This window comes from Musca domestica, unplaced genomic scaffold (genome assembly GCF_030504385.1).
Source record: "Musca domestica strain aabys unplaced genomic scaffold, Musca_domestica.polishedcontigs.V.1.1 1, whole genome shotgun sequence".
NCBI lineage: Eukaryota > Metazoa > Arthropoda > Insecta > Diptera > Muscidae > Musca > Musca domestica.
Window position 1 is genome coordinate 14,083,020 of NW_026712114.1, and position 24,345 is coordinate 14,107,364.

Here is a 24,345-nt window from a genome sequence, read left to right on the forward strand (position 1 = left end):
TGGGCATCCTTTATGTTTGATACAAAATATATGTGTGGCTATATTGGGGTGTGTGTGTGTGTGTTTCTGCCACATTCAACACGAAGTTATGACGATGTCCTACTCAACTCTGGATGACTACGAGAGATACACACACACACACACACACACACACACTATCAACAACAAACCGAAACGAATATGCAACGCGACTCGACTTTACTCGACGCAGCGTTGACGTTGACAACTGACAGCGACATCGGCAACGCCATCCGAGAAAACACAAAGTATCTCTGCTCCAAATGAAAGATTTTCCTATCTCAGTTTTCAGTTTATATTCGTGTCTCGTCTCAGCAACAACGGTCGTCGTCGGTGCTGGGTCTTTTACGCTCGATTTTCAATTTCTTTCCACGGCCAGAGGAATAAGAAAACAGAAAAAAAAATTCAGGCACACACCGAAAACATATGGTCTCCTTTGTATGCGAGTGAATTGGTGTGTGTATGTGTATAGTGTGAGATATATATTTATTTTCTTGTGTGCTTGGGGATTGTTTTGAGTTGTTGTTGTTGTGACATTTTTTTTTTTTTTGGAGACGACCCGTGCTTTTCCTGTACATTGTGATATGTGTCGCCAGCTAGTGAGTGGGGTGTAGGTGAGTGAGTGTGCCTTTTTGGGGGGACATAAATGAGTGACAAAAATAAAAAAGAAAAAAATAGTTTGAAGCCCAAAAGAAGTACTTCAAACCTGAAGGAGAGCCCCTGGGCTCATAAAAACCAAAACACAACTCCGTAATCAAATGAAAGTGAAATAGAATTGTTTTTTTTTTCTTGGTGTGCGTGCCTATGTGTGTTTGTTTTCCATCAAAGAATATTTACATGGGAGAGTGTTATTTTGGTCCAGTGTAAATAGGTGAAAGGCCTTCGCTCGCCCTCATACCACCCAGCCACTAGTGTTATTTTGTGATGTTATGTGAATGCTTGACATTCTGAAATAGCAAAGAAAAAAACCTATGAATATTGAACAACAAATTCGAACTCCTGAATCTTAAGAGATCACCTGCAACACAAGAAAAATAAGTAATCCATGCTGGAGAATAGTTTTAAAGGAGTATTTTTTGAGAAAAAAATAAATGCAATGAATTAATAAAAGTTTGTAATTATCGGTCGTTGGCATATCGGTTGGTCGTTTGTTTTGGTCCTTGGTACCTCTTATGTTTTGTTTGCTAAATTTGATTTTTTGCCATCCCCGCCCTCCATGGCCACATGTTGGTCCATTTGTGGGTATGAGTGTGCAAATGAGCAAATATATGTTTAATTCGATCTCTTTAGCCTAAAGATCCATTTTCTTTTCGTTTTTATTTATTTTTTTTTTTTTGGAATTAACAGAAACCGAAAATCCCCACAAAACAACATTGTCATCTGTGTTTGTGCGTAAAACAAGCGAGTGAATGAGTGAGTCGGTCGATTGTTTCTTAAAAAAAGTATGCCGAGAGTTTAAAAATAAACAAAAAACAACGCACTGCCTGCCGGCCCCTTAAAGTGGAAATCATGTTGTAAAGATAGATATTCTAAGAGCAAACAACAACAACCAAAATTGGGGACAACAAACCAAAGCAAAGAAAAAAAAAAAACAAGAAATCTCAAAGAAAAAAAAAAAAAAGAAATACCCCAAAGTGGAAAATAAAAGCAGGCATTTTACACTAAATCATCACAAAATTTGATTATGAAGCAAAAACAACAACATTTTGCCTCCAACATCTTGGAAAGGTTAAAAGTTTCTTAAATTAGCAAAATTAAAAAAAAAAGAATCTCACATAAAAATAGCTATGAGAAAATAAACATCTTCAAGAAAAAAAAACATAAATTCTAAAGGAAAAAAATAACAAAAAGAATTCCATTAAATCAACACCAACCAACCAACAATCCAATGGAATTCCCCAGAGTAAAACATAAAACGAAATATGGGCAATTTTCATAATTCAAATTAATTAACAGTCATAATTTTCGTTACAAAATCGCCAACAGCAGCAGCGGCCATTTACATTCTAGATTCCGCGTTGTTTTTTTCAACCAGTGTTTTGTTTGGCTCAAATTTATGTGCGTCAATAAGTGAATATAAGTGTTCTTGTTCTTGTTGTCATTATTGTTATTATTGTCATTCCAGTATCATTTATAATACTTAAGGGGAATCAAGCCAAGTGTCTGTTATTAAGATATCACACACACACACACATTCATCTTTACAAAATAAATACATACATACACACAATCAGTGTAAATTACAAATCCCAAGTTACCGCCAACCTCATTGGAAATCCTCAAACCTCAAATCAAAATATCTTTAAGGAATATTCAATTATTCAAATAAAGAGGCAAAAAGGAAAAAAAACCCAAAAAAGTGTGAAAAATAAAAATCCAAAAAAAGATAATAAAAAAAATCAAATTTAATGCTAATATCAGCTAAACCATAAAAAGAGAAAAAAAAAAAAAAAAAAATCCAAAACCAATTCCCCTTAACCAAAGAATAGTGAATTTCCATATTACAACAAAAATCAAAACCTAGCAAAAAGCAAAGAGTGTAAAGCAAAAAATTGATTTCCATATTAAACGAAATAGAAAAAAAAATCAACGAAACAACCAAACACACGGAATTCATAGCCGCTCTTAGCTGGATCAGAGCATACTTTTCCCAAAACATGGAGTTATTTTCAAATGGATGCCAATAACATTGGATAAGAGTTTTTTGTTTAGAAAAAGCATCTGTAGACAGCAGAACATATGAGGTGAGTTTTACTTAACAATACCTGCATACTAAGTATGAAACTTCTTTCGAAAAATACTGGAACAAGTTCAATAAGGATATGAGTTTAAACAAGAAAAAAAACTGTAAGTTCGGCCGGGCCGAACTTTTAATACCCTCCTCCATTTGGTACAAATTTGGAAATTTCCAAAAAAAAAAAAAAAAAAAAAAAAAAATAAATAAATAAAATAAAATAAAATCCGTTTAAAATTCTGTTAAAATCTTAAATATACCAAATGCCTAGCGAAAATAAATGCGAAACTTGACGAAAAATCTATTTAAAATGTAGCTAAAATCATCAAAATACCGAATATAGGGGGTACCGTTATATGGGGGCTATACGAAGACGTGGACCTGCACAGACAATTATCTGGCATGGGCTGAAGTATCCATTACGAACTTAACATGCGAAATTTGAAACAATCCCGGTAAATAATGTCCCTAAAATCATAAAAAATACCGAATATCGGGGGGTACGGTATATGGGGGCTATACGAAGACGTGGATCTACATGGTCCATTTTCTGTTCTATGCTGCAGTATCTATTACGAACTTTAAAATACTAAATTTGGAACGATTCCGTTATATAATGTAGCTAAAATCATCAAAATACCGAATATCGAGGGGTACCGTTATATCGGGGCAATATGAAGACGTGGACCTACATGGCTCATTTTTAGGATGTAGGATGTAGTATCCATTACGAACTTCAAATACCAAATTTGAAACGATTCCGGTAAATAATGTCGTTAAAATCATCAAAATACCGAATATCGGGGGGTACCGTTATATGGGGGCTATACGAAGACGGGGACCTGTACAGGTAATTTTCTGTCTTAGGCTATAGTATCCATTACGAACTTCAAATGCCTAATTGGAAACAATTCCGGTGAATAATTTCGCTAAAATTATCAAAATACCGAATATCGGCAGGTACCGTTTTATGGGGGCTATATGATAACTTGGACCTACATGGCCCATTTACGAACTTAACCTGCCTACTGACAAAATATACATGTGTGCAAAATTTTAGCCTTCTATCTCAATTTGTTTGAAAGATAGCGTGATTACAACAGACAGACACACAGACGGACATGGCTAAATCGTTTTTGAATTTTACGCTGATCAAGAATATGCACACTTTTTTGACATGAGTATTTCGAGGAGTTACAAACGGAATGACAAAATTAATATACCCTCCATAGTATGGTGGAGGGTATAAAAATGTAGAAAAATCTTGACTTATATATCAAATTGTTCGATAAAAGCAGAAGAACCAATCACGGAATCCAAATGCTGAATTTTAGGTAATTCCGTTAGTAATTGAGATAATTTCGAATATCGGGAGGTATAATTATTTTGGGGGCCATAAGAAAACGTGGACTTGTATAGACAATATTCTGCTACAGGAGATAGAATCCGTTATGAACTTTAAATACCGAATGTTAAGCTATTCCGCTAGAAACTGGATATAGGAAGGTACAACTATGTGAGGTTGCAGGAAAACGTGGACCTATAAACGCAATATTCTGCCACAGGAAATAAATACCGAAATACCGAATAGGAATTATTATTACTGTACTAAAAACAAAGTAATAGTAATAAATATAATAACAATGACAAGTCAAAAAGCAGTACGTTCGGCCAGGTAAAACTTTGAATACTACCAATATTTGAAACCAATTTGGAAATTTTCAAAACAAAAACCCTTAAAATCTTAAAAATGATGGAGTGAATGATGTGAATAATGTATCTAAAATCATCAAAATAACGAATATAGGAAGTACGGTTATATGGGGGGTTATACTAAGACCCGGATCGGCATGTGAAATTTTCTGTCATAGGCTGCAGTACCCATTACGTACTTCAAATAATTCTGGTGAATAGAGTCTCTATAATCATCAAAATACCGAATAAAGCTAGGTACCGTACGGCATAGACAATTATCTGTCATAAATCAATGTTCCCATTAGGAACTTCAAATACGAAATTCGAAACAATTCCGGTGAATAATGTCACTAAAATCATCAAAATACAGGATATAGGGAGTTACCGCTATATGGGGGCTATACAAAGACGTAGACCTACCCATTACGAACTATCATTATGAAATTTGAAACGATTCCGGTGCATAAGTTATATAGGGTCTTTAACTAAAAGTGGACCTATGCAGTCCATTTTCATTATCAAATGTTTGGCAGACGAAACATATATTTGAATAAAATTTTATCAACCTACTTCGATTCGTTCGGAAGCGACAGTGATTTACGCAGATGAATGCACAGACGGGCTGTCATCGTTAAATCTACATAGACTTTTATCCAGAGAATAGTCGCAGTATTTTAATAAGTAGACATATTTTATTTTTTGTGGGGCAGGCTTTTCTTTATTTTGTACAGGGTGAGAAAAAAAGCTGCAACAAAGCCAAATTCCATACTTTTTAATTGAATTAAATGAATGCCAAAAATGTCGGAAATATCATAAAATTTTAGAATAAGTTTAGATTTGTTCGAATTGGTCACCTTTGGCACGAAATGTGGCCTTCAAACGGACAATGAAACCGTCAGACGCTGCCCGAATGTTCCTCTGCGGTATTTTGACTCATTCTATCGACACTTTGGTATTATTTAGTGCCAACCTTGCTTTCCAAAATACTCCAGACACAATAGTCCAACGGATTGATATCCGGAGATTTTAGTGGTCATTGTGCGCTGGAAATGAAGCGAGGAACCTCATTTTGTAACCATTCTTGGGTGGCGCGTGCTGAGTCCTGCTGGAATGTCCAAGGTCTGCGGCCAAAATGTTTGCATGGCCAAGGCTTTAATACACCCTCCAGAATATTTTCGCGATAATATTCGGCATTTATTCTGATGCCACGGTCGAATAATTCAAACGGAGAGCGACCATCGGGCCGAGCTAATTTTTCAATATTTGCCGAATGGAATATTGCGATATGTTCAGCTTGCGAGCCATTTTTCGGCCACTGCGACTGCAGGTTTCGATCAAGTCGCTTCTTTACTTTTCCAACCATTTCTTCTGATGTTGCTGTTTTCTTCCGTCCACTTCTTTGACGTCTGGCTACGCTACCAGCATTGCGGTAACGAGCGATGGTACGAGACACCAAAGATTTATTCACATTTAAATGCTGGAGTGCTCTAACGATAGCCACATGTGGTTTTCCAGCCAAATGTAAAGAAATCACACTATCACGCTTCAAATCCATCACGAATAACCTTTTTTCTGGAAAAATCTCACTTAAATGCTTTTGTACGCTTGTAAACAATATAATGAGCTATCACTGGAACAATTTTAACAGTTATCGGACAAGTGGCTTAGAAAAGACAGCGGTATGAAGTTGGTTGGAGTTTTTTTCATCTCACCCTGTAAAGCCGAGCGAAGTATTCTATGTTCATGCCTTACCCAAGAAAGATAAGAATATTGGTATGGGCAAAATTTCAAAACAATCGAACATTTATGTCAATTTTAATGCGAAATCATACATTCCATATTCATCTCAGGATATATCCCATCTTCACAGCAGATCTTGTGTTAGTAGAAATAATGGGATGTTTGAAATATGAAGAGAACCGGGTGCCTTTTTCGGATTTTATAATCGTTTTGGTTATTTAAAACTTTTGAACCTTTGTGGGAGAGGTAGCAGAAGCAATGGTTCGATCTCTACCATCTTTATAACACATCCTGGGCTGATAGAAATATTGAAATTGTGACAAGTCCGAATGGAATTGTGTTAATTTGGCGTTCTACGAGCTTCATGGATATTGCAAATGTTGACCCTGTGTGTGGGAGGTATTAGAAGGAGTAGACCGATATATTCCATCTTCACACCAGAATCTAAAACCACAATATATAAATGTTTGAAATTCTACTTGAACTTGGAGATATAACATCAGAATCCGAGGAACCTCCAAAAATTTTAGATTTATTATGCACATATCTATCGATCGATTAAAGATACAGTCGCGATATGTATGTCCGATTCTAACGAAATTTGGAATGAGTGAAGGAATTTAGTACACAAATATATTGACAAATTATATTGAAATAGGTTAAGATTTGGATGCAGCTCTCATACATATTTTCGGCCGATTTCATATGTTTGGTGCACTAAAACGATATGTATGTCCGATTCCAATTAAATTTGGAATGAGTTAAGGAATTTGGTACACAAATATATTTGGATGCAGCTCTCATATATCCGGTTTAAATTGGATTCCTCAGAATGAGTGACGGAATTTTGTACACAAATGTATTTGACAAATTGTTTTGAAATAGGTTGAGTTTATTGTATTGAAATCAGTGATAGTTTTCATATATATTTTCCTTATTTATGCACCAAACACAACAAGTATGTCCAATGAAATTCAGAATGTGTGCCGGAATTTGGTACGAAAAAGAATTTGCCCAATTATATTGAAATCGGTTCAGATTTGGATAAAGCTCCCGTAAACACGTTATGTATCCCCAATTTTAATAGAATTTGGAATGTGTGACGAAATTTGTTTCAAAATAAATTTTGCAAATTATATTGAAATCGGATGAGGTTCGAATATAGCTTCCATATATATGTTCGTCCGATTTCACATATTTCATGCACCAAACACGATATGTGTGTCTGATTCCAATTAAATTTGGAATGAGGGATGGAATTTAGTACAGAAATGAATTTGCCAAATTATATTGAAATCGGTTCAGATTTGGATATATCTCCCACCAAACACGATTTGTACATGTTAGAAGTACATGTTGTATGTTAGATTCCAATGCAATTCGGAATGAATGTCTGATTTTAGTAGAAATTAATTTTGCCAAATTTTATTGCAATCGGTCCATTTCCAAAAGATCCAAAATCAAATGGAAATGAAAACCAATTGCAGTGTCATCTGAATAAAAACAAGTAAAAAAGCTGTAAGTTCGGCCGGGCCGAACTTTGAAAACCCTCCACCATTTGGTACAAATTTAACAATTTTCAAAAAAAATAAAATCCCTTAAAAATCTGTTAAAATCATGAAAATATCTAATGTAGCCGTTTATTAGAGTCTATACGACGATGTGGACCTGCATAGGCAACTTTTGTCACAAGCTATTACAATATTGAAATGCGAAACTTGAAAAAAAATCTGTTTATAATGCACAGGCAATTTTCTGTCATAGGCTGTAGTTTCGAACTTCACGAACTTCAAATGCGAAATTTGAAACAATTCCGGTAAATAATGTCGCTAAAATCAACAAAATACCGAATATCGGGGGGTACCGTTATATGGGGGCTATATAAAGACGTGGACCTGCACAGACAATTTTACGTCATAGGCTGTATCATCCATTACGAACTTCAAATACTAAAACTGAAACAATTCCGGTAAATAATGTCGCTAAAATCATCAAAATACCGAATATCGGGGGGTACGGTATATGGGGGCTATACGAAGACGTGGAACTACATGGCCCATTTTCTGTTTTATGCGGAAGTATCTATTACGAACTTCAAATACCAAATTTGGAACGATTCCGTTGAATCGGGGCTATATGAAGACGTGGACCTACATGGCTCATTTTTTGACTTAGGATGTAGTATCCATTACGAACTGCAAATACCAAATTTGAAACGATTCCGGTAAATAATGTCGTTAAAATCATCAAAATACCGAATATCGGGGGGTACGTTATATGGGGGCTATACGAAGACGTGGACCTGTACAGATAATTTTCTGTCTTAGGCTGTAGTATCTATTACGAACTTCAAATGCCAAATTGGAAACAATTCCAGTGAATAATGTCGCTAAAATCATCAAAATACCGAATATCGGGAGGTACCGTTATATGGGGGCTATATGATAACTGGGACCTACATGGCCCATTTACGAACTTTACCTGACATGGCTAAATCGTCTTAGAATTTTACGCTGATCAAGAATATATATACTTTGTTGGGTTTGACATGAGTATTTCGAGGAGTTACAAACAGAATGACAAAATTAATATACCCTCCATAGTATGGTGGAGGGTATAAAAACGAGTTTATATAAGTAACACTCATCCTCTTCTTCGACCTATCCTCCTAGAATACCTCACCTAACGTTTTATTAGTAAATTGATCTTTGTACTATGGTACTCACTCTTTAATTTCCAGTAGTCTTGCTTTTGAATCGCACTCGTCATTCTGAATCTGTTATGGTTTTATGATAGGATAATAACAATATGGATCCATTTCCATTGCTATTTTACTATCCTGCCCATTACTCTTTTCTAAAAACTATTTTAAATGTGCTCAAAAAAAATCCCAAAGGAAAAGTTAAACTAAATTTGCCTGTCATTAAATTGTGCAACGAAAGAAAATTCTACGAATGGCATATTTACATTTGAATTTTCCGAAAACTCCTTCGGTAACAAATTTAACACTTCTTTCAAACAATAAGTTGTGTGAGTGTGTCTGTCTGTCAGTCAGTCTGTCTCTCTGGCTGCCTGTGTTTGATGTGCTATTGAATTTAAACCAGAATCTAGTTGACTAACTTTTTGGGGGTAATTAAATAAGAGCCATTGTCTAAACTAGGAATTTATTACCACCCCCATTTCACCCACAGTTCACTTTCACTTTTTCTAGAATGCTGATGGAACACAAACTCGTTTGCATTTTCTTATTTAATTTTTTCGTATTTGGGAAAATGAAAATTCTTTTTGGCAATATTTTGGGAATATTTCTGTATTTTACTTTTTTTTTTGTTGTACTGAAGCTGAGTAAAATAAAAAAAGTTTTTAATTATGGCAAAGTTGAAATCCTAGACATTAAGGAGGAATGAAAGAAGAAAAACAAAGAAAATTGGCTAGAAAAAATAACTTTAAAGTATGTTGAAATAAATTGGAAAATACTTAGAAATATGATGGTGGTATTATATTTTAAGATGGAGATTTTTGTGTACTGGTATTCGGTATGAGAGAGGGGGATTTGTGGCAAAATTAAAAAAGTTTTACTCGAGAAATTGAAAAATGTTCCAAACAAGCAAATCTATCAATAAATAAATTAAATTTTATAAAAAACAAATAAATAAATTTTTTTTTTCAAAACCTCCACTCCAATCACTGAAAAATGATTTCTGATTAAAATATTTTGTGGTTTACATTTTTTGAATTTATTAAATAAATAATTCATTTCCAATTCACATTCTGTTTCACAGCCATTTAACACTTCATTTTATTAAAGTTTGGCCATCAGCTCGAATTTCCCATAAATATTTTCAATTTATATTGCGTTTAAGTCCATTAAATACCCTTAAACTTCAAAAAGTTATATGGCGTATGTGAGTGGGTGTGTGTGTGTGTGTTGGGGAAAAATAAAATCCATATTATTAGATATTGCACTTTATTGTTTTTTTTTTCAGTTTTTATTTCTCTCTCTCTTTCTGTTCTATAAATGACAACCATTCATTTGGTTGGTGTTAATCGGCTTTGTCTGCTAAAATAAACAACAGCAATATTTTGTTTTATTCGTTGCTTTCTTTTTGTTGTTATTTTATTTATTTATTTTTTTGGCAAAGTCAGAAGCTATCATTGAGAGGTAATTGTCATTCCCATGGAGAAAAATTGTTGTTGTCATTTTTTATTATTCATATATTTATCGAAATGTGTGGCAAGTGGCACTAAAATTTTGAAAATAAAACAAAAGACTCAAGCAATAAAAAATATAGTTGAACAGATATTTACGGTGAAATTGTTCCATTTATCATCTCTAAATGAATTTGGAAATGAAATGAAATAAAATAAAGCTTCCCTTAATACAATCAGTATGGAAAACAAACGATTTGAATATATTGTGTGCAGCGATTATCAGAAATATTGAATGGGGTGCACTATGTGCAATATTGATTAGAAGATGTTTTATGTATTCCAAACTAGCAAACCCGGTCCGCGTTGCCAGCCAGTATCTTTAGTCTTTTGTATTTATTTTTTATCTGGCTCATATTAGTGGCATAATTTTTATAATAACAAATAGTGACTTAATACTTTATAGAAACAAATACCCATGGCAAAAATTTCAATACATATGCACGTACCGGTCGACCTAAAATGTTTTAAAAAACCTGACCCTATTTTTATACCCTACAACACTATTTGTTTTTATACCCTACACCACAAGGTGGTCAGGGAATTATGTCTTTGTGCATTTGTTTGTAACAGGCAAAAGGAAATGATATAGACCCATAGTTTCTTTTGATGATCTGCATAGAATCACATTCTGAGTCGATTTATGCATGTCCGTCCGTCCGTCTGTCCGTCTGTCCATGTATTTTTGTAAACAAAGTACAGTTCGCATTTATTGCCCTATCCAGATTAAATTTTGCACAAATTATTTGTTTGGTCCAATGAGGAACCCTATTGAAATTGAAGATAATCGGTCAAAATTTAGATATAGCTCCCATATATATCTTCGTCCGATTTGCCTTCTATTGTGTACCAAACGTGTAAAATCAGTCCGAATAGTATGGAATTTTGCATGTATGATCATATTGGATCTGGATAAGTATGCCAAATTTGATCGAAATTGGTTCAGATATAGCTATAGCTCCCATATATATATATTGTTCATTCGATTTGTTATTTTTGTCCTCCGCAGCCGTAATATGCACTCTGTAACAACAATATTTGTGGAAATATATCAAATACAGCTCAGAAATACATTTGCTACATTTTATCGAGATCAGATTCAGATTTGGATATAGCTCCCATATATAACTTCGTCCGATTTACCTTTGATTGTGTACCAAACGTCTAATATTTGTCTAAATGGGATGGAATTTGGCACTTACGACCGAATTGAGTCTAGAAGCTAATAGCTCCCATATATACTGTTCATCCGATTTGTTATATTTGTTACCCACAGCCGTAATCTGCACTCCGTAACAACGATATTCAGGGAAATATTTCAAATACAGCTCAGAAATATCTTTGCCAAATTTTATCGAGATCGGTTCAGATTTGTATATAGCTCCCATATATATATATATATATCTTTATCCGATTTCAAATTAATTGTGCACCAAATGGGCAATACAAGTCAGAATTTAAAAGATTTAAGACTTTCTTTACTGGTATTAAGTTTGATTGGGCCAAAAATTATGTAACACCTCGAAATATTGATTTCCCACATAGGGAAGTATCTATGGATCTTCCTATCTCGCCGAGCTGAGTCGATATAGCTATGTATGTCCGTCTGTCCATCTTAATTTGTAATCACTCTACAGGTCGCAATTATGGCCTGATCTTCACGAAATTAAGAATAAAGGTGGGGTTCAGGTCAGAATAGAACCCTATTTCTTTTGGAGATGATCGCATAATGTCTAGGGGTTGAAATGGACCAAAAACTGAAAAAAATCCTTTGCTTTGCAGTTGCTCTACAGGTCGCAATTATAGACCAATCAAAGCGGAAGTTGGCATGGGGCTAGAGCTCAGGGCTGGGCAGAAGCCTTTCAATTTTGATGGTCATCGGGTAATATTTAGTGGTTGAACTAGGCCACAACATTTGTGTTAAATAAAAGTCAAATTTTCCATTAAACCGCGAATATTTTTAATCTCGGCGAAATCACAAATAGATGCCGATAGTAAATATGTCGGTTATATATAGCGAAATATATACAATGTGTATTACAAAGGAAGGATATGTTAGTTAGTATGCTTATATCTCAAGAATGGCTACACCGATCGTGACAAATTTTGACAATTCAGAATGCCCTCTTGACATTAAAGTATAAAATCTATAGCCAATAATGATGATAATATAGATTTTGTAGTATTATACGACATTTTTTTTATTTTTCATATTTTTTATCGCATGTGATTTTTTCAATTTGACTTATAATATTTTGTAATATTTTATCACCTTACAACACAGGTTGGGGATATTATATAAGTATTGCAAATATCGTCCGATCCTCACGAACATGTTCACAAGGATAGGGTAAGGCTCAGAAGGGCTAGGCCTATTGTTTTTAAAGATGTACGCAATATATTAGGGGTTGAAATGGACCAACAACTAAAAATTTTCATGATTTTGAAGCCGTTATAAAGGTCACAAATAGAAACCAAAGGACACGAAATCTCGCATAAAGTTAGAGTTTAGGACAGCGGGAACAATGAACCACTAATTTTGTATGAAAAAATACCAGCATTTCTTACAGGCGATATCCGAAATACACAATAGGCGAAGTTCTGTCTTTTTATGCTGATTTCGTTGGCGAATATAGCCAAATATCGTAGACAAGCAAATCATATATATGAGTCTAAATTGGGAGACACAGACGGGCCTCTTGCTTTTGGAGATGATCGCAAAATATTCAGGGGTTCAAATGAACCAAAAACAGAAAAAAATTCCTGATCACACAATTGAAGAAGAATTAAACTATGCCCGCCTGGTTGTCTGCCAATCGGTAAACATTACCATCGTTCTCCACTCATAAACAAACGTTGTTTTTATAAAAACAACAATAATGGGATTTTGCCTGACGATTTTGCAACAACAAAATACTATGGTATCCCAAACAAGCAAGCCAAACACTGTTCTATTAATAGACACAGGCACGGTCGACGAAGGGGTTTTTGTTGTAACAGACAAAACAAACTTACATGGTTATGTTACTTCGTTGAACGAAAGCATAACAAGTGGAGAAAGATGTAAATGTTTATAAGTGCGGTTGTAAGATTTAGAAGATTTTCCAAAAGAATTTTAGTTTTATGTAATTCTTTTGTTCCTCTTCTATTGAGCTTACGATCTCGTCACTTGGGTAAAAAATGTTTTTTGTCATAGAAGTTATGTTTTAAATAACTTCTGGGGAGAATATCCCAGACAAGAAACAAGGGAACTGATGAGGATTGGTGGCTCTTTCCGAAACCTAGGTATTCCCTGCCTTACCCCCTGGTAAACATTACCATCGTTCTCCACTCATAAACAAACGTTGTTTTTATAAAAACAACAATAATGGGATTTTGCCTGACGATTTTGCAACAACAAAATACTATGGTATCCCAAACAAGCTAGCCAAACACTGTTCTATTTTCAACATTTTTAAAAGTTTCTTATAAGATTCAAACATTTGTCTGGATGTTTTTGATAACTAATTGGTGAGCTATTAAATTTATTAAAGAAAACAAATCTCTTCCCTCAACCCCAATCAAAGACCCAACCATCAAATTCAACAAGTTTATTTTTCGAGTATTTACTTTCTACTTAAATCCCTTCCAGTGATTTTCAAATAGATTTGCTAATAATAAAATACCTGGGAAATTTGGGAAAAATTACCCCACAATAAAAGACTTTGTGAACTACCACCAATGTCCGTGGTTATTTTAATCTATTTCTCTACCCATTTCTTTTTTAACAAAATCCCTTCATTTGGTATCCTGTTGTTTATTTTGAGATGGTAAAAACAAAACAAACAAGAAGAGCAAAAAAAAAAAAAAAATGGAAGGATATCAAGGTGCTGGGACTGCTGGTGCTGTTCATGATTTTAAAACGGAATAGTGATTAAGGTAATACAACATCTCCTTCCCTTGTAAAAATGTGGTGGGGATAATGCATAGTGTTGTAACGGTGGCTGTTGATGACTATGGCGGTGGCAGGTTGTAAAGACTGCACACAACAACGGACAGCCAAAAAAAAAAAAAAAATAAATAAATAAATAAACCCCGAAAACTTGTTCAAAGTCAAAGCAAAATGATTCATTAACATCATCAGCAGTTGATGAACAGCAAAAAAAAAACAACAACTAAACCTCGAAACGTTTGACTAAAACTAAAAATCTCTGTACGCAGCAAAACCTTTCGAAAAACAATCCCAAATAACCGACACCAAACCCCTGACTAAACTGAAAATATTCTACCCCTTTCCACACCCTCTAGCCTTGACTGAGATAGTCAAACTTTCGACAGAGCAGCTATGGGGAAAAGCAACAATAACAACACAATAAAAGCATGGCATTTTTGCCGTGATGATGGGTGGCCACAATAGAGAAACTAAACGCCAACAATGTTACAAATATCAGCATTTGTGGACTTAGTCATAATAACAACAACGGCAACAACACCGGCAACAAGAGCATCAACAACAACACCACCAACAACATGGACATTTTAATAAAACGACACGATATTTTTGTAAAGTGAATAGTTTTAAGTTTTGCATTTTCTAGTGACAGAGAGAGGGCGAGACATACAAATAGTTGGTTGCTTGCAATGAAGTAATGGGGAGGGAAGAGGGCGAAGGGAACAAAACATCCAACACGTAACCATGACACAATCTCAAAATATCCTCCAAAATGTCCTGCTTGTCTGTTGCATGGCTGCCTCAATGGTGTTGCACAAAATCCTCCTAATAACAAAACGTATCAAGTTTCGCCCGAAACTTCTAGTCTTCTCCAGACTAGCAGTGAAGGATGGAACTGTAAAAATGTAACAAAATATCAACACAAAAAATGTATGTCCTTTGTGATTTTTTTTTGGGGAGTAAGTTTTTCTGTGTGAGTGTGTGAAATACTCTATGCCAAGAGAGAGGACCGCCATAAAGCTTTTCAGCTTGCCCATAAAATTCTATAAAAATTTATATTTAATTTTAACGCACACTCACACACACAACAGACGAGGGGACTCCTTATTTTAAAGCATCCAAGGAATTTGTATCCGAATAGATAGATAGCTTGTAATAATTTTCGAGGGATTTATTCACTCCTTTTTATTTGCAGGTAAATTTTTCTTGGAAATAAAGTTTTGTTGTTCTGCTGGCTACTACCCATTTTTGGGGAAATTTTCTCACAATACCAAAAACAAAAAAGGATTGATGGTGGACATTTTTTCCTTCGCACTTTTTTTTTGGTTTTAATTATGTCCCTTTTAAGGAACTCGTTCGTTTTTCGTTGTTACAAAATTTTACTGAAACCTTTTTAGAGACAATATAATCCCACGAGGAACTTAATAATAATTATTGTGGATTGTTTTTTCTGGGGACACATTCCTTGAAATTGGGTTAGAATGGAATATGCTTGTCAAGTCATAAATTGTTACTTAATTTTCCAAAGAAAAAAGGGAAAAAATACTAATGGAAATGTTGTAAATTTGTATTCAGGTGAAATTGAAAGAAATTTGCAGAATTGGGTTAATAGTCTAGCACCTTTTAAAATTCATGAATTGGTATTGGTATAGTGACCTTTAATAAAATGCCAAAACTTTACTTCATTTGGCTCATTTCAAAAACAGTAAAGATTTTTTGTGAAAAAGAAAACAAAAAAATATGTTTAAAGAAAAAAAAAAAAAAAACAAATAAAAAAATAATAAAAAAAATTAAAAATAAGCAAAAAAAAATAACGATAATAGTAATAATAATAATATTAATAACAATAATAATAATAATAATAATAATAATAATAATAATAATATAATAATAATAATAACAATAATAATAATAATAATAATAATAATAATAATAATAATAATAGTAATAATAATATAATAATAATATTAATAATAATAATAATAATAATAATAATAATAATAATAATAATAATAATAATATAATAACAATAATAATAATAATAATAATAATAGTATAATATAATATATAATAATAATAATAATAATAATAATAATAATATAATAATAATAATAATAATAATAATAATAATAATAATAATAATAATAATAATAATAATAATAATAATAATAATAATAATAATAATAATAATAATACTAATAATAATAATAAAAATAATAATAATAATAAAAATAATAACAATAATAATAATAATAATAATAATAATAATAATAATAATAATAATAATAATAATAATAATAATAATAATAATAATAATAATAACAATAATAATAATAATAATAATAATAATAATAATAATAATAATAATAATAATAAAAATAATAATAATAATAATAATAATAATAATAATAATAATAATAATAATAATAATAATAATAATAATAATAATAATAATAATAATAATAATAATAATAATAATAATAATAATAAATGGGTCATGTCAGTATAATTTTTGGAATAGTCCCCTTGTAAGGATAACTCCGGTTTTAAATACGTTTTTCATTTTGGCCTTGTCTTCTGTTTATTTATATTTAGGTTAGGTTTCAAAACTTTGAAACCCGTGTCTTCCTTTTTTAACTCTTATTTCATAATCTGCGGGATTTTTCCCATAATCAATTTCTGTGTTGCCTAGTGTTATTTTTACGCCTTCAGTGTTAACAAAAAAAAAGTCGTTGGACGTCCTCTTCTATCTCGTTGTCAATCTTTTCGCAGAAAATCTCAGCAGTACACTGACATTAATAAGCTGACCTTTAGAAAACATACAGAAAAGAAGTTATCATCAAGTGAAATTGTTTATTTTACATTTTTTTTAAGAAGACTAGACAGTTTTCGTTGAATTTATGGTATACAATAGGGACTGGCAGTTTCATCGCACCCTTATCTCCCTTGCTCGTCGGCCTTGTAAGGAGAAAGAGCTTTTAAAAATTGTGTTTAAGTACAGATTGAAATTTAAATCACGTAATAGAAGATGAAAATATTACGAGAATAAAATTAGGATAAGTTTTTATTTGGAAAATCCATCCAGGGTGGTATAATTTTAGGATTTGATTGCAATTTAAAAAGGATTTCGGAGAATTTTTGAAGATCTTTTTATACCGCACAACACTATGTGTTGGGGGTATTACAAGTTTGATTGGGTCAAAAATTATGCAACACCTGGAAATATTGGTTTCCCGAGCTGAGTCGATCTAGCTAGGTATGTCCGACCGTCCGTCTGTCTGTCCATGTTAATTCGTAATCACTCTACAGGTCGAAATTATGGTCCGATTTTAACAAAATTTACAATAAAGGTTTGGCTAGGGCCAGAATAGAATTCTATTGCTTTTTTAGATCGCACAATATTTAGGGGCTGAAATAGACCATAAAATGAAAAATTTCCTGATATTGATGGTAATCTGGTAATACTTAGTGGGTGAAATATACCATAACATTTGTGTTAAATAAAAGTCAAATTTTCCATTAAACCGCGAATATTTTTTATCCCGACAAAATCACAAATAGTCAAAAAGGTCAATTCTGACCGTTACGTCGATGCCGAAAGTAAATATATCGGATATATTTTGTTGTTGCAAAATGGTCAGGCTTAATCCCTTCATTGTTGTTTTTATAATACAACGATTGTTTATTAGTGGAGAACGATGGTAATGTTTACCAGGGGGTCAGACAGGGAATTCCTAGGTTTCGGAAAGAGCCACCAATCCTCATCAGTTCCCTTGTTTTTTGTCTGGGATATTCTCCCCAGTAGTTATTTTAAAAATAATTTCTATGACAAACAACTTTTTTTTACCCAAATAACGAGATCGTAAGCTCAATAGAAGAGGAACCAAAGAATCAAATAAAACTAAAATTCTTTTGGAAAATCTTCTAAATCTTACAACCGCACTTTTAAAAATGTGCATCTATATTTAGCGAAATATGTACAACGTGTATATACAAAGGAAGGGGATGTTAGCTAGAATGCATAAATTTCAAGAATGGTTGGACCGATTTTGACAATATTTTGCCAATTAAGAATGGCCTCTTGGCATAAAAGTATAGAATCTAAAAAAATCGCATAAAAAGATGCCAACAATATAGAGTTTGTAGTATTTTTCATCGCATGCGATTTTTTCAAATTGACTTATAATATTGAAGTGCATATTTCGTAATATTTTTTCACCTTACAACACATGTTGGAGTTATTATATACAGATTGCAGTTATCGTCCAATCCTCACGAACATTTTCACAAGGGTAGGGTTAGGGTTTTCAAAGATGTCTGCAATATATTTAGGGATTGAAATGGACCAACTACTAAAAATGTTTCTGATTTTGTAGTCGTTATAAAGATCACAAATAGAAACCTTAGGACACGAAATATCGCATGCAGTTAGAGTTTAGGACAGCGGGGAGAATGGACCACAATTTTGTATGAAAAAATACCCGCATTACTTACGATATCCGAAATACACAAAAGGCGATTTCGTTGACGAATATAGCCAAATATCGTAGACAAGCAAATCATATAGATGAATCTAAATTTGGAGATACAGGGGGCCTATTGCTTTTGGAGATGATCCCAAAATATTTAGGGGTTCAAATGAGCCATCAGAAAAAAATTTCTGATCACACAATTGAAGCCAATCGACACGCCTGACCGCTATATAGGGCTATACAAAAGCGTAGACCTGTACATACAATATTTCGCCAACGGAGCTAGAACTCATTATGACCAACAAATTCCAATTTTCAGACAAATCCGTGATAAAATGTAACAAAAACCATCAAAATACCAAATTTCCGAAGATACCGTTATATGAAGGCCATACCAAAGCGTGGACCTTTACATACAATATTTCGCCGCACGAACTAGGACCCATTATGACCAGCAAATACCAATTTTCAAACAAATCCTTGAAAAAGTGTGGCAAAAATCATTCAATACCAACCATCCTAGACACAATACAAATTATTCTGCTAAATTTTGATGCTCTACGTCAAATAAGGTGGGCTGTATCGTGATTTCAACAGACAGACGGACATAGTTAAATCGTCTTAGAATTTTATGCTAATTATCAATATATATACATTATGGAGTCTACGACGAATATTTAGAGATGTTACAAACGGAATGACAAAGTTAATATAACCTCCTTTCCTAGGTGGAGGGTAAAAAAACTGAATATTTTTTTCTAAGTATTATTGGCGCTATTGGCCGTACAGAGTTCTCATTCACTTACTTGACTAAAAACTTTTTTTTTAACTTTTATGTCATTCACTGATTTCAAATGGTGTGCTTCCCCCCTTAGAAAATGTCCCGAAACCCATATCGAAATAAAACGTACACTTTGTTATTTTATTTTTCTCCCCTTCAGCAGAGCTATTTTTCGAAAAACGAAAGAAAGCAAACTGAAATTTGATATTGAATTTCCTGTTTATTTTCTGGGCTGGAAATACCCATATCCAAAAAAGAAAAGAGAGGAAGAACGATAAAAACGAAAAATATGAAATATACTCAAATATTGTGAATATTCAACATGAATTTAATTTTGCCTTAGTAAAAGGAACCATACACACGCACACAAAACAAACACATACGCATGAAATATCCCTAAACATTGCCTTCAATTTCCATACACATAGATAGAAATTTTATGACATTCATTCGTTCACTTGGTTGCTTAGTTTAGTTTAGTCGCTTTGCTTTGCTTAGCTGTTTTCTATGTAAGCCACGTTCGTGTTTGTATTTTTGGGCATTTCCATGGCGTTGTGTGAGTATGTGTGTGTATGTACGTGCGTGTGTGTTCTTATTATGGTGCGACCGTGAATGAATTTTTCGTACTATGAAAGTATGGGGTTATGACAAAAGTGGTGCCGAAAGGATAACGGACGCACACACACACACACACACGTGACCATCCACTTGCCACTATGTACGACGATCATAGGGGAGAATACACACATTCATATGCAAACATCAGAAACTAACTTTATTAAAATAAATAAATAAAACCACAGGCATGATTTTTGTGCAACAGCAACGATGGCAGCAACGGCAACAATATAAACATAAAAGGGCAACAAAAACAAAACAACAATACTAGGCCCATGCCAAGCCCTCCCATACTCCCACTCGCTATGCAATGTCAGGCCATGAATGTGGACATATCAGAGGCTGTAGATGGGGAGGAGGTTTAACATTGCTAACATTTTTTAGCGTAAATTTGAAACTATAAAAATATGAATATGGGCGACTATGTGGATCTCATAGTCCATACAAATAGCAAAAATACAATTCACTAGCACACACATACACGCACACATAAACATTTGCACATGAATTTATTCAGCTGTTAGCAACTAAAATGTGGTCGAGGAGGAGGAGGAAGACAAACAATTGTGAAACAGTTTCAAGATTATTTGAAAAATTCATGCAAAAATAGCAACAGAGCATACAAAATAAAACTAAACATTTTGCTACATAAACATAATCTTTGGAAAACAATTCTGGAGTATTTTCTATTTTTGCTCGAAAAAAATCATTTTTGCATTTTCCCCATTTTTGCAAACTTTAGAGTTTTTATTCAATTTTATGATGTGCCAATAATGGGCCAAATGGTTGTTTGCATATATAATATAGTTGAACTTATCGGTAATTAAAAATCCACTGCATTATCTCGCTCTTCCACTCTCTCTCTCACCTTCCCTGTCTGGTTTACCAGAAGTGAAAATTTTGAGCACACAAAATAAAATCATTTTGCCATTTTGAACGAATTTAGAAATTAAAAAAAAAAAATAAATAAAATCCGTTTAAATGTCTGTTAAAATCTTAAGAAGGTAACTTGTGTGACAGACCTAAACATAATCTTTAGAACACAATTCCGCAGTAATTCATTCTTGCATTTTCCAAATATTTTGCAAACTTAAGAGTATTTATTCAATTTTATGATGTGGCAATAATGGGCCACATGGTTGCTTGCATGTCGTCCCGAGTAATTTTGATAATTTTCCTTTTTTGGAGGATATAATTGAACTTATCGGCAATTATAAATCCTGTGCATTCTCTCGCTCCTCCTCTCTCTCTCTCACTCTCGCCTTCCCTTGTCTAGTTTAGCTTGTCTTGCATGGTATTCGCTAATTTCTGCACCACAACATCGTCATCCCAGCCACATCCTGTCCTGTCCTGCCAGCCAGCCAGCCAAAACTTGTTAATTGTTTTGAAAACTAATTAAATGTGTGCACGAAATTCCTAGCAATTCCACTTAAGCATGCTTGCCAAAGGCATCAAAATTAAATTGCAGCAGCTATTAGAAATTGTGTAACAACTGAGGCGGGAAATCTACATCAATTATTAAAGGTATTGCGAAAATGTTACTTACATTTTTTTAAATATTTTTAAGAATTTTGGCTATTATTGGGGAATTTAAAGACCAAGAAACAGCAGAATAAGGTAGAGTTTTTTATGCAGCCGACAATGAGTGTTATGTAAACATCAAAGATCAAGGGTCAAATACATCCTGGATGAGGACATAATTTAAACCCAAAAAATAATTAAATATTTGGTTAAATACTTGCATTCGATATCGAAAAAAATCGATCGAAATTAATATATATATATATATATATATTCTTATTTTCGATTGATAAAAATTAACCATTAAAATCTATTTAAAAGTCTGTTTAAATCTTAAAAATGGACATGCATAGACAAATTTTGCCATAGACCATGACAATATTCAAATACGAAACTTTAAAAAAATCCGGTGAACAATGTAGCTAAAATCAGCAAAAACCGTACCGATATATGGGGGTTATATGAAGACTTGGTCCTGCGTACGCAATTCTCTGTTATGGACTGTAGTATCCATTGGGAATTTCAAATACGAAATTTCAAACAATTCCGGTGAATATTTATGATACCTGAAGTCGGCAAAATATGGAATGCAGGGAGGTACCGATATATAGGGTCTATATGAGGACGTGGACCTTCATAGACAATTTTCTGTTGTAGACTGTAGTACACATTAGGAACTTCAAATACGTATTTTAAACAATTTCGATGAATATTTATTGTACCTGAAATCGTCAAAATACCGAATGCATTGAGGTACCTACATATGGGGTTTATACGAGAACGGGGACCTGCATAGAAAATTTTCTCTCATTGACTGAAGTACCTATTAGGAACTTCAGATGCGACATTTTAAACAATTCCGTTAATAATGTACCTAAAATCGTCAAAATACCGAATATAGGAAGGTACCGATATATGGGGCCTATACGAAGACCTGAACCTGCATAGGTAATTTTCTGTCATAGACTGTAGTATCCACTACGAACTTTTTTTACGAAATTTGAAACAACTCCGGTGAAAAATGTCGCTAAAATCATAAAAAATACCGAATATTGGGGGGTATCGTTGTGTGAGGGCTATACGATATGGTAGACCTACATAGACGATTCTCTGAAGTGTTTTGTTAAAATTTCTAGTATGGATTTTCAGACAATTCCATTGAAACATGTAGATAATATGTGGATAATATGTAATATGGGGGCTATACGATATCATGGACCTGTATAGACAATTCTCTTCCAGGGGGTAAAGTACTTAGAATGAACTCCTTGTGTGGATTTTGAGACAATTTAATTAACCAATTGGGCTACAATAATCAAAATACCGAATGTCGTATGGTTCCGTTATATGGGGGCTGACATATCCCATCTTTGAACGTGACCTGCACGCAGACAAAAAACTGATCTCTAATATTCTATATTTAGTCGTCCTATCCTAATTTTCAATAAAAATCGAGGTAACTCAGTCCGAAGTGTACTTATTTTGATATGAAATGTTCTGAGTGCGATGGTGCTGAGTTCTGTTGGAATATGCAAGGTCTGCGGCCAAAATGTTTTCGTGCCCAAGGCTTTAATACACCCTCCAGAAGATTTTCGCGATAATATTAGGTATTTATTCTGATGCCACGGTCGATTAATACGAGTGGAGAGCGACCATCGGCTGTTATGGCGGCCCACACCATCACCATGGCCGGTGTTTGAGTTCTTGTGGCCAACCGAATGTGCACATTTTTAGCTGACCTCTTTGGCAAGTAAATACGATCATTTTGTTTGTTTACAAATTGCGGGACAAGGAATGTTTCTCAGAGGAGAAAACCAAAGACGGCAGTTCACCTCTTTCGACAAAGCGAAGCAAATCTTTAGTACTTTTGAGTCTATTTTCTTTCTGTTGCGGTATAAGTTTTTGCACTTTTTTGAATTTCAATGGCTTTGTCCCGAGCTCATGTTTCAATATTTGCCAAAACCGAATATTTCGATATGTTAAGCTCGCGAGCCATTTTTCGGCCACTGAGATGCGGGTTTCGATCAAGTCGCTTCTTTACTTTTCGAACCATTTTTGCAGATCTTGCTGTTTTCTTCCGTCCACTTCCTTGACGTCGGGCTACGCTACCAGCATCACGGTAACGAGCGATGGTACGAGACACAAAAGATTTATTAACATTTAACTACTGGAGTGCTCCAACGATAGCCACCTGTGGTTTTCCAGCCAAATATAAAGAAATCAGGTTTCAATTTAATAACGAATAACTTTTTTCTGGAGATTTCTCACCAAAATGCTTGTAAATAATATAATGAACTCTCACTGAAATAATTTTAGCAGCAGTCGGACGAGTGGCTTAGTAATGACAGCAGAAGTTGGTTGTAGTTTCTTCATCTTACCCTGTATTCATCATCCGATTTGTTAAATTTCTCTTCCACAGTCAAATACATCTCTCTGCCAAATTTTATCGAGATCGGTTCAGATTTGGATATAGCTATTTTTATAGCTTTATCTTTACTCGATTTCATGTTTATTTTGTACGAAATCGTTGATATCAACCCCAATTGAATGGATTTTGGTACATAGGAACGAATTTAGCCTGGAAGAAAGTGTATTAAATTTGGTGAAAATCGGTTTATATATAAAG

The 24,345-nt window shown here is 33.7% G+C and overlaps 1 protein-coding gene across 5 annotated transcripts in view; it reads left to right on the forward strand.

The window, feature by feature from the left end:
* The first annotated feature begins 314 nt into the window (after window positions 1–314).
* Window positions 315–24,345, forward strand: part of LOC101891802 (uncharacterized) — a 475,789-nt gene continuing 451,758 nt past the window's right edge. For all 5 annotated transcript variants that reach the window (XM_059119400.1, XM_059119411.1, XM_059119404.1 and 2 more), the window contains exons 1-2: window positions 315–478; window positions 1,366–2,762. The gene's annotated coding sequence lies outside the window, so the exon portion shown is untranslated. The remainder of the gene's footprint in view (window positions 479–1,365; window positions 2,763–24,345) is intronic.